Source organism: Desmodus rotundus, chromosome 1 (genome assembly GCF_022682495.2).
Source record: "Desmodus rotundus isolate HL8 chromosome 1, HLdesRot8A.1, whole genome shotgun sequence".
Taxonomy (NCBI): domain Eukaryota; kingdom Metazoa; phylum Chordata; class Mammalia; order Chiroptera; family Phyllostomidae; genus Desmodus; species Desmodus rotundus.
Genome location: NC_071387.1, coordinates 24,795,526 through 24,812,267, shown reverse-complemented (window position 1 = coordinate 24,812,267; position 16,742 = coordinate 24,795,526). Strand labels below are relative to the sequence as shown.

The 16,742-nt window shown below is 39.6% G+C and overlaps 1 long non-coding RNA gene across 1 annotated transcript; it reads right to left on the bottom strand.

The window, feature by feature from the left end:
• Window positions 1-6,215: 6,215 nt before the first annotated feature.
• On the bottom strand, window positions 6,216-10,733 carry LOC123479721 (uncharacterized). The gene is made up of 3 exons (XR_008425802.1): window positions 10,660-10,733; window positions 7,248-7,350; window positions 6,216-6,599 (listed from the first exon to the last, which is right to left on the bottom strand). It is a non-coding gene; the product is annotated as an uncharacterized lncRNA (long non-coding RNA).
• Window positions 10,734-16,742: the final 6,009 nt, after the last annotated feature.

The window sequence follows — 16,742 nt, the reverse complement described above, 5'->3', positions numbered from 1 at the left end:
TCAGCCATGCTCACTCTTTTCATGTGTTAAAGTTGTTATGGAGGAAAGAATAGTCGCTCTGAGTAAGGAGGGAGAGTGGAGCAAAAGTAAGAGGATCTGTCAGGTGTGAAAATTGGTTTTACCAGCCTAAGGCTGGGACCTTAATTGCAGAACCCATTACTCTATGCCAGAATGCATCACGAGTGAGTGTGAGTTTTGTGTTGGGAGTGTTGCTATGACTGCATAGAAATATAAGGAGGAAGGTTCTGAGATGTTCAAAGATTTGCTGGCAACTTTTTTTTTTTAAGAAACAGACTGTTTGTTTATTTTTTTATTTTGTTTCCCTCACCTGGGGAGATATATCTGATAAAATATTGCTACGAGCAATGTCTGAGATTTTGCTGCCTATGTGTTCTTCTAGGATTTTTATGGTTCCGGGTCTAACATTTAAGTCTTTAACCAATTTTGAATTTATTATTCTCTGTGGTATAAGAAGATGGTCTAGTTTCATTGTCCTGCACGTGTCTGTTCAATTTTCCCGACCCCATTTATTGAATAAACTATGTTTAGCCCATTGTATGTGTTTGCTTCCTTCATCAAATATTAATTGACTATAAAGGTGTAAAAAAGTTTTTGTACAGCAAAGGAAAACACCAACAAAATAAAAAGGCAGCCCACAGAATTGGAGAACATATTCACCGATGCATCTGATTAGGGGTTAATACCCAAAATTTATAGAGAACTTATAAAACTCAACGCCAAAAAAACAAATGACCCAATAAAAAATGGGCAAAAGACCTGAATAGACACTTCTCCAAAGAGGACATACAGATGGCCAATAGACATATGAAAGATGCTCAATGTCACTAATCATCAGAGAACTGCACATCAAAACCACAATGAGATATCACCTCACACCTGTCAGAATGGCTATCATCAATAAATCAACAAACAACTAGTGCTGGCGAGGATGTAGAGAAAGGGGAACACTTTTGCACTGTTGGTGGGAATGCAGATTGGTGCAGCCACTGTGCAAAACAGTGTAGAGATTACTCAAATAATTAAAAATGTATCTGCCTTTTGACCCTGTGGTCCCACTTCTGGGAATATATCCAAAGTATCCCAAAACACTAATTTGAAAGAACATAAGCACCCCTGTGTTCATTATTACAATTGCCAAGATATAGAAGCAGCCCAAGCGTCCATCAGTAGATGAGTGGATAAAACAACTATGGGATATTTACTCAATGGAATACTACTCAGCCATAAAAAGAAGAAGAGTTTACCCTTTGTGACAGTATGGGTGGGCCTGGAGAACATTATGCTAAGTGCAACAAGCCAGTCAGAGAAAGAAATTAGAATATCATTTCACTCATATGTGGAATCTAAAGAACAAGGTGAAGTAACAAGCAAAATAGAGACAGACTCATAGACAGAGAGCAGGATGACAGCTAATAATTCACCCACTCATTGAAAACATATTTATGAACAACAGTTTGTGTTGGGCACAGTCTCACAGTAAAGATTAAAAAGTGCACTAACCACGGTCATTGTAATCAGCTAGCCCCTCAGTTACAAAACAAGCCTCCATCTCCTCTCCCTCATCTAAATCTCTGTCCTTTCATCAGCCAATAAGGTTCTACCAAGATGATGCTGATGGTAGATCTGACTCTGATGAAGTCTAAATGACTCCCAACTGGCTGAAAAAAAGTGTTACTCATGTTTTCTGTGTTTTTCATTTATAAATGTTACTCATTTCATTAAAAAAAATGTGACTCATTTTTTCTGTGTTCTGTGTTTTTGTGACCCAGGTTCCCATAAAATAAATGACATAGATTTTTCATTTGTTAAATGCACTATAGGCTAGACTCTACTACTATCTCCTAGACTCAGCGTTCAACATTGAAAACCAGACAAACTCACCCCCTTAAAATGCTTACAGATTATTGGGGAAAAGAGTGATACAATATGGGGTAAGAAGTACTGTGAAAGCCACTGTGGAGTGTACATGTGTATCAGGGAACACTAATACTTTCTGTCCAATCAACCTCACATCAGAGTCCTATTGTGAAGAAGCTCTAATGAGATATAGACTGTTTGTTTCCACCTGGGGAGCAGGAGAGGCAGAGGCACACATTATAGAAAGGAATACACATTGTAAAAGTTAAAGCCTTGGGTAAGGTATGCTGCTCTTCTTACAATGTTGACTCTTGGTAGATTCTTGAGTGGTGGTTGCCTATTACAGTGGACATTCTTTAATTCAACTTGTGTTTTACTGAATCCCAGCTATGTGCAAGGCACTACGTTACAGGCTAAAAATAAAGCAGAAAAAAACAGGGAAAAGAAGAGGAAAGGTCATCAAGGAACATGTACAAAGGACACAGACAAAGACAACAACAGCAGGAGGCGGGTACTGAATGTGGGAGGGGGGGTGGGTAGAACGGAGGAGAGTAATGGGGGGAGGGAATGGGGACAACTGTAACTGAACAACAATAAAAAGAAGAAAATTTTTAAAATAGAGAGTTCATCTCTGCCTTTGGAAGATCACAGGAAGGACAGACTACCAAGAAATTAAAATAATGTGACAAGGAAAGTAGAGATTACACTTTCACATTTACATCTGAAGGAAACTGACCTAAACTTGGTAAGTTGGAGAAGTCTTTCCAGCCCTGAAAGATAAAGAGAAATTCACCAAGAAAGAAAGAAAGTTTGCAGCTCTGGAACAGCGATTTGATCAAAAAGGACAGCATAGGCACAGATACAAAGAAAAGGAATACGACAAGTTCAGGGAACTGAGAAAAGTTTAGAATGTATGTGAGCAAATAAATGGTAACTGCTGAGGCTGGACAGGTGCACACGAACCAATTTGTGATAGACCTTTGTAAGCTTTGTAAACTGGATTTCAGATGTCTGACTTACATCTGAAACCTCTTACATCAGAACCTCTTCAAAGTATTTTAAGCGAAGAGCGACATTCTAAGAGTTATAGTTGAGGAAAAAAGAGTCATTTTAATTGCAGTTTGAGAGATCGGTTTTGAGGAGGACCAAAGTGGGTTTCGAAGGTAAACCCAGCCTCTCAGCCGCATGTACTCATCGCCTGTGGCCTGTCAGGGGATAAGTGAAGGCACTAGATAGCAGGGAGCATTTTAAAAGAAGTGCATATTTCACCCAGAATTTGGAATAAATAAGTTTTGCATAATTTATTCCTAAGAGCTCTCACCACAACCCTGTGAATACAAAGCAAGCAGAACCTTGCTCTCCACAGGAAGCCGAGCTCATGTGTTCGTCATGAAAGCTCAAAAAGTAGAAACTTTTATTTGTAGGAACAGATTAGAACATTTGGCACTTTTGTCTAGTCCCTGAGGCTTCCCACAGAAACTCGAAATTAAAGATGATAGCACTTCTCCGCGTAATTAGTGACTCAGCGCTAAGTAGCAGTCATCACGATAAAAAACATAGGATGTACTTAGATGTTTATTTAAAGTATGGGCTTTATTATTGGGGAGATGCAAATGAGCCTAAATTTCAGTATCTGTTGTGTGAAAAAAGAAACTGCATGAAACTCTTTTTCAGCAATATTTAAAAGCCAATCATGCAAATTTTGAAGGAAAATTTTCAGAAGTTTCGGAGCTAAAAAGAGAAAGGTCTCGACTAGGAGCGAAACAATAAAAAGAACAATGGAGCAAGCAAAAGAAAAATGGTCTGATACTATCTTGAAGTTCAGTTTCAAAACCATCCAGGAAGGAAATCCCACATTTAGAAGCGCCTTGAGAAGAGTGTTGTGCTGCAGATTCGGCCAAATCTGCCTGAGGCAAAACGGGAAAACCGAGTAGTTGCCTTAGAGATCTCCCCAACCAAGACATTTTAATGTATTGCAGGCATAGAAGTAATTTGTTAAGAGAATGAAGTAAACCTACTTGAAAGCATATATCATAATGACTTGGCTATATTCTTGGTTGGAAAACTAAGTAATTTGAAAAGGACTTGTTAGTAATCATCATTATAAAGACATTTCCCATAATTTGAATTTTTTAGTAAAAAATGAGTTTTAAATTATGTGTAGAAACTTGCTGAGTAAATATAGGGTGGGGCAAAGGCAGGTATTATTAGAAAATAATACAATAATTAATAGAAAGTAATACAATAATAAACTATGTTTTGCATACTCACAACTGTAAACCTATTTTTGCCCCATCCTATACAAGGAATACAAGGGAGGACACACACACCAAAAAAGTGGAATTATCTTCTGGAGAAGGTAACTCTGGAGGGAGAGCCCCTTGTGGTACAGGCTTCCCCCACTAGGTGTGGGTTCCAGGAAGCCATCTGTATCACTGTGCCAGCTGGTGTTGTTGTGAGAAGCTGCACTTGGATTCTGTGAATCTTTTTTGAAGACTCAATGCATTTGCCCATCTCATGATGGGTGATTTACGAGCACACCTGCCCACACCATGCTGAGTGTTCACCAGTTTTTGACCAAAACCGGCATGACCTCGATGCCCCAACCTCCCTATTCACCCAGTCTCGCCCTGACTAAATTTCGTGTTTTCTTCCCTGGATGAAAAAAAATCCTCAAAGGGAAACGTTTTGCTGATGTGGAAGAGGTGAAACAAAAAAGGGCAGAAGCATAAAAGGCATAAAAATCGACGAATTCAAAACCTGTTTTGAGCAGTGGAAAAAATGTCTCCATAGGTATATTGCACCAAATGGAGAGCACTTTGAAGGTGACTGCAGTTTAAACATGTAATAATAAACACAATATTTTTATAAATAAATTTCAGGGTTTTTGGTTCCCCCCTTGTATATAAGAAATATATTTTGGTCATCTCATTGGCCAAATATGTATTTCTCATAAATCACAATATCACAGATACATAGAGGTGGTTCTGTTTCATTTTTGGATCGGTTTTGTGTTTTTTGTTTTTTAGTTTTTTGGTTGTTTTTTACTTGTATTACATGGATGTATGTAGGAATCTTAAGGTCAGAAAGTGGTGGAGCTCAGCACTGATGGCGCTTGGAGAACTTCCACATGTTGTGTAGTTGAACAAGCACCTATTTGGGGGCACTGGAGACGTGTTATTTCAATCCGTTTCTTTTGCTTTCAGTATAAGCCTATTTTCTTTTTATAGCTGGTGTGCCAAGGGACTCTTGAGCAATTGAACCTTGCAGGCCCTGCTGACTTTTTGGCTATTTGTCACTTCTCATTCCGTTCTTGACTATAAAGCCACACTACAAAATTGTAGCGGGAACATGGTACCCCAGGGTTCGGGCAATTGTATTTCAAGAAATAATTAATGTAATTAACAATAAGGCAAAGAAACAAAACTGTGAGATACTTTATAATTCTGTATAAAAAGGTTTTTTGGGTGCCTTGTACTTTGTAATATTTCTATGAGCCCAGTGGGACCTGACTCTCAGCACCCCGACTGAGAAAAGATGAGTTGCAAATTAGCTTGTCTAGAGAAAAACTTTTTAAAAAGAATTCTCTGATCCCTAAAGCAGAAAGAAGTCTTTACTGTTCAAGTGTTATATCTCATTATAATATGTTGAATGTAGTTTTTGACAAGTTTGTTTGACTAATGTCTGTTCTGAATCTTATCTCACTACTTTTTTTAATGACTCATTTAATTCATGTAGCACTTAGCAAAGGTAAAATCTTTGAGCCAAAAATTCTTTCCTGATTGTAGCCCCCCCAAAAAAAGTTAGCATGAAGTTTTGATGGTTGTTTTTTTTTTTATCTATGAGTAAGGATGCCAGGAACTGCAGTAACCATCTTGAAGTGACATTTTTAGTGAAATTGTCTGTTTATGCCAGTAGATTATAAGCTTACTTCAAATTGTATTTATTTATTTCCTAGCAAAGGTCTCACAGAGAGTAGCCGTGCCAATAAATTTTGATGAATAAATAAATGAAACAGGAGAAATTAATAAAGCAAATGTACCCAGTATTGCTGAGTTAATGACATATATGAGAAAGTTCTTTGACCTGCAAATTAATTATCTGAAGGCACTTTACAAGCAATAGCAAGGATACCAATTTGTCCTTGTGGTGAACAATTTTGTCTCTGATGGAATTACCCTGAAAAAATAAAGTGTGATGGTTATGACTAAGTGACTCAGATAATGGAAACCCCACAGATATTCCTGGTGAGAGGAAAGTGGTTTCAGAGAAATACAGTAAACAAATAAAGCCCAAAATTATGACTCAGGAAAAATATTTATGTTGGTAGTAGAAAGCCTAAAACAAACAAATTGTCAACTTTGTCCTGACTTCTAATGTTTTTTACTATATATTTCAAGATATATAGTAACTTATACATGCAAATCATTTTTTTGTCAAGCAGATTACGGAGTTCTTAAAGAATTTTCAAATGCAATCAATTTACTAGGGCCTGCTATTAAAAATACACGTTTATAAGAGTAAGAACTCATGCTCTCAAACTGCCCTGAGCTTCCATATCTCACACCATTCTGTTTCGGAAGTTTCTTCTTCCTTGTCAGTGTCTCCTCCGCCAGAACACAGACGGGCTCTTTGCGTCCAGAGACTGACCGATCTGGTCTTGCCTCAGCAGCAGCAGCCATCCCAATGACTATCTCATACGAGGCAAAGTTGGTAAGTACCTGTGAAATAAGTAAAGAATGAATGAGCAAAATCATGCCTCCATAGAATATCCGCAGAATACAATTTCAAGTTTATGTGCTTGAAATTGTGGAGATAAAGCAAGACTGGCAGAATTAAGCAGAAATGAAAACTGTGTTTTCCCATACCACCAGAATTTGAGAAAATCACTGTGATTCAAGCAGACCTGAGCTTTGCTGTCTCTCTCCCCTGCTATTTGGATTTCAACCTGGTGTCAGAAAATTGAACACTTACCGGATGCATCACAAAGAGTCCGCATCTGCGCAGTAAGAAAAACCACAAAATGAAGAGTGAAAATTTAGGCTACCTTATTTGAAATGACTGTGATACAAGTAACCATTATGACCAAATATGCAATGTTTTTTAATGAGACGAAATGTCCAAAATAAACTTTACATTATAATTTTATAGCACTTTTCAGTTAATAAATCATCTCTAAAAATTAAAATTTGCAAGCATATATTTGATGCATGTAGAGATCCCACAAATAAGTACCACATATCTACAATGTGTATATATATACACACATATATAGATATTGAACTTCATAAAACCTTTTGAGGCAGTTAAGTTAGAAATAGTATTATATTGACAGGTCAGTAAAATGAGTATTAAAGAAGTTAAATTACTTGCTCGCCCACACAGGACCGAGATTCAACCACGGATCCTGCCTTCAGTCGTGTGAAAAGAACTGGTCTCCATAGCCGTCGGTTTCCAGAGAGCCTCTACAAGCTATGTGGGAAGGAAACAGCGTTCAGTTACAACTCTCACCCAGACCTCTTTTCCACCTTCTCACTTGACCTGCCTGTGGCTCTGGCTTCGCGATCCTCTGGACTGTTAGGGTGCGGGTTCTCTCATTCTCAGCATATCCGTTTATCTGCCTTTGTCAGACCCTCCCCCAACCTTAACCCCAGCCCTCCACTGGTTGTATTAATTCTCTTGCTTCCAGCAGGGAAAAGTAATCAGACATTCTTCTGAGATGCTGGCGTCCCAGACTGTCATCCCAATGGGACCAGGGTAGCATAGTCAGGATCCGTCTGGAGTCTGGGCGGCCTGCTGCTCCAGGGTAGAACCCTGGCACTGAACTTAGCTGTCTGCCCTCTCACGCTAGGCACCAAAGAGGAAAGCAAGCATCCCCGTGGCACACGTGTGCTCAGACCTCCTGAGAGCCTCAGGAGGGGAAGTGACCTTTCTCAGCTTCCCTTTGCAGACACAGAAGCTTGGGCTTCAAGATACTGGTCTGATATCCATTAGGGAAACTAACTATAAGGTGCTCTTCTCCTACAACCTGGAAACCAGAGACTAGCCTGGCTTCTGGCTCCCCGAGGACAGTCTTGTCTGCTAAAATACTAAAACACACTGAGCCACACTGTTTGTCAAGGGGGTCGAATCACTGTGTGATACAACAACTAGATTAGCTACAGTCTCGCTCCCAGGGCCTTACGCCTCCACTCAGTCAGTGCCTTCAATTGCCTTCCTTGCCTCCCTCCCACACTCTGGACCTCAGGCCGGAAGGATCCCGTCTAGCCTTGTACTAAGGACCAGGGGTACCTGCCTCCAAAGCCAGACCATGGGAGTCTCAGGCAGCAGTGGGTTTATAAGTTATAAAACCTTTTTTTTTTTTTAATTGTCTCACTTCGTCCTTAAAGAACCTGTAGTGAATTTTCAATACAAAAGTTAGAATTCTCAAGATTTCACAGACGAGGAAAGTGAGCTTCGGAGAAATTAGAAGGAATGCCAATGCCAAAAAATTCCGTTTATGTCGGAGTCTGAAATGAAAGGGAGACAGTCTAGTTCCAGCTGCGGGGCAGGGAAGGGGGCAGGAGGCTGGGGGTACGGAGAATGGAGATTTCATCTCCACATGCCTACCGAGGCTAGGCAGTGGCTCACACTGACGAGGCTTTCTTGTCCCGGGGTCTGAAGTCCAGTCACGGTGAATTAGAGGTGACTCTCTGGCAACAGCAAAGGGCACCGAGGCAACAGCGTTTGGACAGTATTTAATCCCAGCTGCGTCAGTGCCGGTGGACCGTTAATGGAACCACGCAGGGAGCAACCAGAGATCAATGAACTTTGGGCTCATGGGCATATGGGAGAAATCTGGGTTTCCCCCGCAGTAGCCTCCTTTCTGAAGAAATACTCTCATACATTTTGTGACGGGATTTTTGCAGGAAACAGGGCATGTTCAGTGCCTCCCAATTACACCGCAGCCCTTAATCCGCAGCATGGCTTCCAGGGCCTTTGCACTCTGCTCTGCCCACCTCCCCTACCTCCCCTTCACCCCCACATTGCCAGGAGGAGCTGTCTGCAGTTCCTCAGCAAGACCATGTTCTATTTTCAGCTCCTTCCCCATACTTTCGTTTCTGTCTGGAACATCCTTACTCCGTTTTCTTTTTTCTTGTATCATCCTCCACAAATAAGCTTAGCCATTATTATATTAGGAAAACCTTTCTGACTTCCCCTGACTATGGGTTAGTAACCCCGTGTTTCCTTGTCTTTCTCATGTACTGTACTGTCCCCTCCATGTAATGACATCGCTCTCTAAAACGTAAACTCCTGAAAGGCAGAAATCATTTATAGCGTTAGAAATGTGTCTGGTACATAGCATAGACCCCAAACCTGTTTATTCATTTACTGTTCAATTCTTACTGTTAAAGGGAATTCAATTCCAGGGTTATCTACACTTCCAAGACTTAGAATAGTGGCAAATAGGAGTAGAAATAGAGTGACAGCCCTGGCTGGTGTGGCTCAGTGGATTGAGCGCCGGCCTGTGAACCAAAGGGTCACCGCTTCAATTCCCAGTCAGGGCACATGCCTGGGTTGCTGGCTAGGTCCCCAGTCAGGGGCACAGGAGAGACAATCACACATTGATATTTCTCTCTTTCTCTTTCTCCTTCCTCTTCCCCTCTCTGTAAAAATAAGTAAATAAACTCTTTCTTTAAAAAAAGAAAGAAATAGAGGGACAGAACTATAATAAATGACAAGTTGAGCTGGAGTAAATTTGGAGTGGCCTCTGCGCTGGATATGCTATTTGTGCCTTTTCGGATGCACTGTCCACCCTAATACCCCGCTCTGGGATCCGTGAGGCTGAACTTTGGGGACCACATTTACCAGGTTCCCTTACCTTCTGGCTTCCTATTGGGTTCTGCCAGTGGATGCACCAGATGGAGATTATGAGGTGGAAGGAGTGATTGGTAAATTAAGACATTTTTTTCTTCGGCTTCCTACTTTTATAAGCTGAATCCCAGCCATCGAACTGCCAAAGTGCTCATGTCCTGTGAGGTAACCCTCTCCTGTTGCTGCAACTCTCACCCAGTTCTGGGACAGAGGCCAAGGCTTTACCGTCACTTGTAAGGTTCCCTTCACACTTCCCCACACACATATTTGAAATATTTTGCGGGGTGGGGAGGGTACCACCTTCCTACAAGGACCGTAATCCATGTGGCCTTACATTTTGTGCAGTTTGGACTTCAGTTGTAGGAAACGAGAATCAAAAGCTTTCAGAATATAAGTACATTCACGCAAATAAAATATTAGCAGAAGAAAACAACGCCCTGCCCTACAGGTTCCTTAGCAGCAGAGCCCTTGCTTTAGTTGGTGCTGTACCTTGTGCCTAAAACAGTGTCTGATATAATAGCCCTCAACACGTCCTTATTAAACCAAATGAGTAGCCTTGAAGAAAATGAAATCTGCGTAAACTAAAGCTTCAATTTTAATCCAGTGCAGACAAAGAGAATGTATTTTTAAGAGGCCGTAGTTACAGGAAAGAAAGAGTAACAAAACAGGTAGATTCCAGAGAACTCTTATAAGCCCTGAGCAGGCAATCTAAATGAACAATTCCCTGAGGGAGCAGCACCAGAGGAGGGCCTCTTCCTGTGTAGGTGTTGTGCCAGGTCTCACCCAGCCATCTTCCTGTGATCACAGATAACTCCCTCTCCGTGACTGACCACCCCAGGGCAGCGCTGCGGTGAGCTATTACTGCTTTTCCATCCACAGGGACAGACCTGCAATCAAAGGCAGCCTCGTCAGCAAGGCGCCGCTTACCTCATCCTGCAGACATCACTCTGACAGCAAGAGGTGGCTGACTTTGATAAACTTTCCAAGTATAGAGCCCATGAGGGTATTTTTAGAATCAGGAAGACTACAAGACAAGTACAAGATACTAAACAGAACTGAGGGAGTGAAGGGGAGAAATTAAACAAAGAGAAACGCTGCTGGATTTCCCGAGCAAGTTCTTCTACTTCCCCCTTGTGGCCAAATTTTCCTAGAAATAGGATATTTTTCCTCCCTCAAAGTAACATTTATTATTATCTGAGTCAAATTAGCAAAATAAAACTTGGTCATTGCAAAAAAAAATGAAAAGTGCTTTAGGGTGGGTAGGTAGAGTGCCTTGTGGGGATGTGTACATTCTGCAGCCGAGTTTTACATACGGATTAATGTTTCCACAAAGGCTGAACGAGGAACACACAGATCCGCCACCAGGAGTGTGATTAGAACAGGGGGGTGACCTCCATCTGCATAGAAACTCATCGAATTCTCCTGAGAATCCTGATAGTAGATATCATCGCCCCAAAATTAGTAATCTAGGAGTAGACATGAACGCTATTATATATTAATGTGCAGTGTGTTCGAGCTCGTGCAGGCATTCTGCATGAACTCGCTGAACCCTGAAAACATCTGTGTAGGATGAAGTCAGAATACCAGCTCTTACTGAATTTCCCAAAGAAATTTAGCCTACATGTGACAGAGATGGGACTTTAACCTGATCTTAAAACTATAAATTCTTCATTATTTCTACTCTTCCGTGTCGTCTCATCATTTTCTTTTTGAATTCCCCTTTTTAACTTTCTGCCAGGTGTTTCTTAAAGTTGGTTTTGCACACCTCCAGGAGAGTCACCTATGGCCTGTAGATTTCCCCACGTCTATGTTGTTCCACAAATCCTCTACCTAGCAAACAGGGAAGAGACCCTCCTCTTGACCTTATGCGCTAGTTACATATTCATATTAATAATTACCGGGATAATCAGAATTAGAATATGCACTTTGTTGTTTTCAACTCACCCTGCTCCTAGAACAGGAGACACTGGAGATAGTGCAGCATTACTTACTCTAAATTATAGCAAGCATATTTAGATTCAGCGACAATAAACAGTGGGGGTTATCAAATTTTCTGAGTTGCAAATGGAATAATGGAGAGGTGCAGCACCTGTGAACAGCTGCCTTTAGGGGCATGTTTGAAAAAATCCTGCAAAATCACATGGAGCTATTCAAACACTATGTAATGGAGGGACTAAAGGAGTGTATTACCTGCTAGTTTATCTGTTTTATCCACACCACGGAATCTTAGTTCTCATTTTCTAGGACCACTGGGTGTATTTAATTCTGCCAAATTATCTCATAATAGTTAAGTGATAACTATAAAACATTAATTAGCATATTAAAATATGTTATACAGGGTGTTGGAGGAGTTGTTATAGGCTAGGTGGATGGTAATGGAACAGAAGACCTGGAAGAAGTGGTTATCAAATTCCAAATGTTTAATGTGTTATTTCTTCAGTGCAATAGATAACCCCGTAATGAGTAAGAGCCCAGTTGCTTCTTGAGTTTAAGTCCTGGCTTAATAACTCATAAGACTGTAGCTGTTATTCTATCTAAGCTTCTGATCCCTCATTTGTAGCAATGATAAGAGAAACCTGTTATGAGGCTCAACAGAGTAATGCCCTTAAAAGCTCTGTGTCAGGAAGCTCCCGTTGATGTTTGCTGTTTGTACGAGAGCCTGAACACCACTCCGCCCCAAACTCACCTTCTGGGGAGCATCTCCTAAGAACTGGCAGACAGTGGCCGTGCCGTGGCTCGGATCAAAGCCAGGAACACTCTGGGTAGCATCATTTCTTTGGTGATTTTCAACTAATAAGACTCTTTTTCATACCTTGAAACTGTATCTTGTATTTATACAACAAATACACGTTCTCCAATGCAATTCTGTATATTTTCTCACTTGGTTTGACAACCAACACTTAACCTTCGTGGCCAGTGGGCTGTTTCTGTGGCCAGCCCTGCCACTGCACTCTTGAGCTTGGATCAAGTCCTCTCAGGAAGACCCAGAGAAGAGCACCCGCATTCACCCGAGGCATGAGGTGGGAACCTAGGCTGGAATTAAAAAAACCATTGAAAGCACACATGGCAAATCTCTGCCCTTTGCCTCTAAGCACCCACATGAAATACTTGCTGGACTACTTGGCAACCCCCAAGAGGTTGCAAATTGTTTGACAATAATATTAGATTTGTATCATTACATAAGTTAAAAATAAGCTATTGTGCACAGCAACAGTCTGATCACAAATGCAAAGCAACTATGGAGAGACATAGAAAACATTTTTTTTGTTGGTGAGAGTAGAGGTAGACTTGGAACATTTTAATGCATTTCTTTCCACTATTTTTCTGTGAATATTTATGGCATTTCTTTGTTTTATAAAGAAGGATAAAACCACATATAGAATTTTTAATCAGTCAATAAGTAAAAGTATATATATCTTGTTCCAGAGTCTTCTCAGACAATGGACGGGATTATCTGAAGTTGCACTAGAGATACAGTGTTCTTACGAATGAGGACCCTCTTAACTACAACCACATCGGCACTCTGAGGACCAGAGCAAGTTATGTTAGTCTCCTCCTTTGTGTCCCCCCAGTATTTTTGTCACGTGTTCTGAACCACAACAGATCTGTCTTCCCACAACTACACTTTGAGCACTCTGAGGACAGGAGCTGCGGGCAGTCTCTCTCCAGGAGGGAATTCAATGCAGTAGTTAAGAAGAGAGAAAGAACTCTGGAGTAAAACTGCTCAGGGTGGTTTGTTAACCCAGCTATTTGACATTTAGAGAATTACTCAGCTTCCTTGCTGAAGAAAATAGGACACCAAGGCTTATTCCGAGAATAGAACAAGATCACCCACGTATGAACATGTTAGTACACAGCAAATGCTTACTAAACATTACTGTAGGTCCAGACGCTCGCACTGAATGTGCCACGTAGAAAGCACCGAAACATCATTGAACCAAATACCTCCCAGCATGAGCAGTGATGATGAAGTTGGGTCTAAAAGATCTGCTCCAGGCCTGTCACTGACTAGTTGTGCGGTTTTGTACGAGCGACCTCTCTGGGTTTTGGCTTTCTTATCTGTAATCTGTGAGCACTTACATCACCAAACTATATAATAAGGGTCACACAAACACTTGCTGCAACGTTGCGAGTAGATTTTCCTGAGGATGAATTCCCAGAAGTATAAATTAAAGACTGAATATTTTTGAAGTTTTGGAGATATGTTTTCTCTTTCTCCTTTCTAGAAGGGCTGTGTACCAGAATCCATGGTTTCCTATCTCACCAAAAAAAGGATTGTTATTTAAAAATGACAGGCTAGTTTGATGTTTTCTCTAGCTATTATAGTTTTTTTTTATAGTTGCTTAGGGGTTGTTACTATAGAGGTTCAATTTTTCAGTTTTTACACGCGTATTGACACTGTGTATTTTTGTGCACTTGCCCCTTGGTTCCTTTGCTCATTTGTTTGAGACCATTTAACATTTGCTTGTCAATGTGTCTCATTATATATTCAGTGTTAACATAATATTAGATTTAATAACTATTTCTTTGTTGGAGATACCATCATAGGCATGATAACAAAACAGAACAGAAGAAAACACTAAACCATAAAGCTCTTAACAAATATTAGTTTGGGGGTAACGTTTTAAAATAATCTCTAAATTCCTAATTACAAACCAAACTTAAGTTTATAAAATTCATTTCTGTTAGTTCTTATATCCTATAGATATAGCCTTATATTTGGAAACATTATCTTGTTAGGAAAATGTAAAACCTCTGGAGCACCCAAGAAAAACTGTGAATATGAGGTTAAAAACTTAAAGTTGTCACATTTCTTTAAAAGAGCCTGCTTTTGTGATTAGAAGCTTGAGTGAGTTCTCACTGATTAAAGTTTAGAACCTCTTAAAATATTTAATGAGCCAAAACAGTTGTTCTAATATTAAACACCCTCTCAGTAAATCCTAAAGAGCTTTAGTATTGAACCAGAATAACAGTTTTTTTTTTTCTAAATTCAGACAGTCATTTACCTTAATACATATTAAAAGGTTTTGAAACATTTGGCAAAATAGAATTAGTGTTATTTTTTCTCATTTCTAAAAACAAAAACAAAAATCTTACCTTATGAAGAGAACACTTGGCCTTTTTTTTTCCCCAAACACTTAGTAATTGAGTGTTTTAGAAAAAATCGCCACTCCTGGAAAGCTTCTTTCTGTTAATGGATTTTTTTTGTAGCCTGTAGTTCAAAGCCATTAGTGAGAGTTATACATGCCTTCTTTCTCCGTCGTCATTATGCGTTTATTATCCCATGGAGTCCTCTCAGGCTTGGAAGAAGTATAGTCTTTGAATTCCCAGAGCTAGCACCAGGCTTGGCGCTTTATAGATGTTAAGTAATATTTTATTGAACTGAGCAATGGTGAACACACATACAAAATCCAAGGTGTAAATTTACCCTCTTCTTACTGATTATGGGCAGAAAAGAATAATTTAAAAATGTTTAGCCAATATATTTTAAATTGAGATTCTATGGAATAGTATAGCAAGAGATTTTTATAAGTCTCCACATATTCAGGGGGAAAAAGTTGAATATTTTGGGGAACGTTGCCTAATCTTGGAGATGTGTAATGTACCGATGTACTTCTGATGCCTCTGAAGACACGTCGCAGCATAAAGACAGGGACTATTTCATACACACCTCTCTCAGCTTCTAAAAAGAGGTCAGTTGTTTGCTTGATTTATTTTACAAATTGCAAGAAGATGTTGCCTTATGAAGGAGGCATGAACAGAGAGCTACAAGGTGAGAGTCAATCGAGATATAAAACCCTAAGGCTACAAGGTGAGAAGGCATAGTGATAAATATAAGACAATATGAAAAACATTCTGAGCAGAATCACAGGTTCAACCTATCAATTAAATGTGTTCCTCTTAAAAATGAAATAAGATTAATAGCTAAGGCACAACCAAGTATAGGCTAGGAAGCACAGTGAACTCATTGAATTAATAAAAATTGACAATACAAAGCACTCCTGCCCTGGCTGGTGTGGCTCAGTGGATTGAGCACAGGCCTGAGAACCAAAGGGTCACTGGTTTGATTCCCAGTCAGGGCACATGCCTAGGTGGCAGGCCAGGTCCCCAGTAAGGGGCATGTGAGAGGCAACCACACATTGATGTTTCTTTCCCTCTGTTTCTCCCTCCCTTCTCCTCTCTCTAAAAATAAATAAAAGCTTTAAAAAAAAAACAGTAGAAGGCACTCCAAATTCAAGAACAGAGTTTCAATCTGCAACGGGTGCAAAATGTAGCAAAACAAGTAGTAAAATAAGTAGTAAAACAAGAAAATAAAATCAGTACTGTGAAGAAAGGAAATCTTTAGGAACTCTAAGACTACAAGGTAAGAAGACATAGTGATAAATATAAGACAATATGAAAAACATTCTGAGCAGAATCACACGTTCAACTTATCAATTAAATGTGTTCCTCTTAAAAATGAACTAAGATTAATAGCTAAGGAACAACCAAGACATAATTCAAATACTTCTGGGAAAAAAATGAATAAAAAACTGGAAACTACACATTCAATGACTTACCAAGTTATATGAAAAACACACCAAAAAATCACACCCAGATTTATACTGGGTTCTGTCACTTTTAGCTCTTTATTTTGGACATGCAAAAACATACACAAAAATAAAGAGAGCAGTATAATGAACCTTCATGTATCTATCACCCACTTCAGCTTGTGTTAGTTTTTCTCTCCTCATATTCCCTCTTTTTTCCTTTTGGAAGAAATTCCATACTTTGTGTTCCTTTGCCTATAAATACTCAGCATACAACTTTAATAAATAAGAACATTTTTCATAACCACCATCATATTAGCACACATAATAATGTTAATAGTAAACTTAATTTCCCTTCGACTAGGTAATAAAAATACAGAAAGATTTGACAACCAACCACCTGATTACAGTTAAAATATTTTACATTTGAAAACAAATAAATAAATAAATAAATAAATAAACAAACAAACCAAAGAAGTG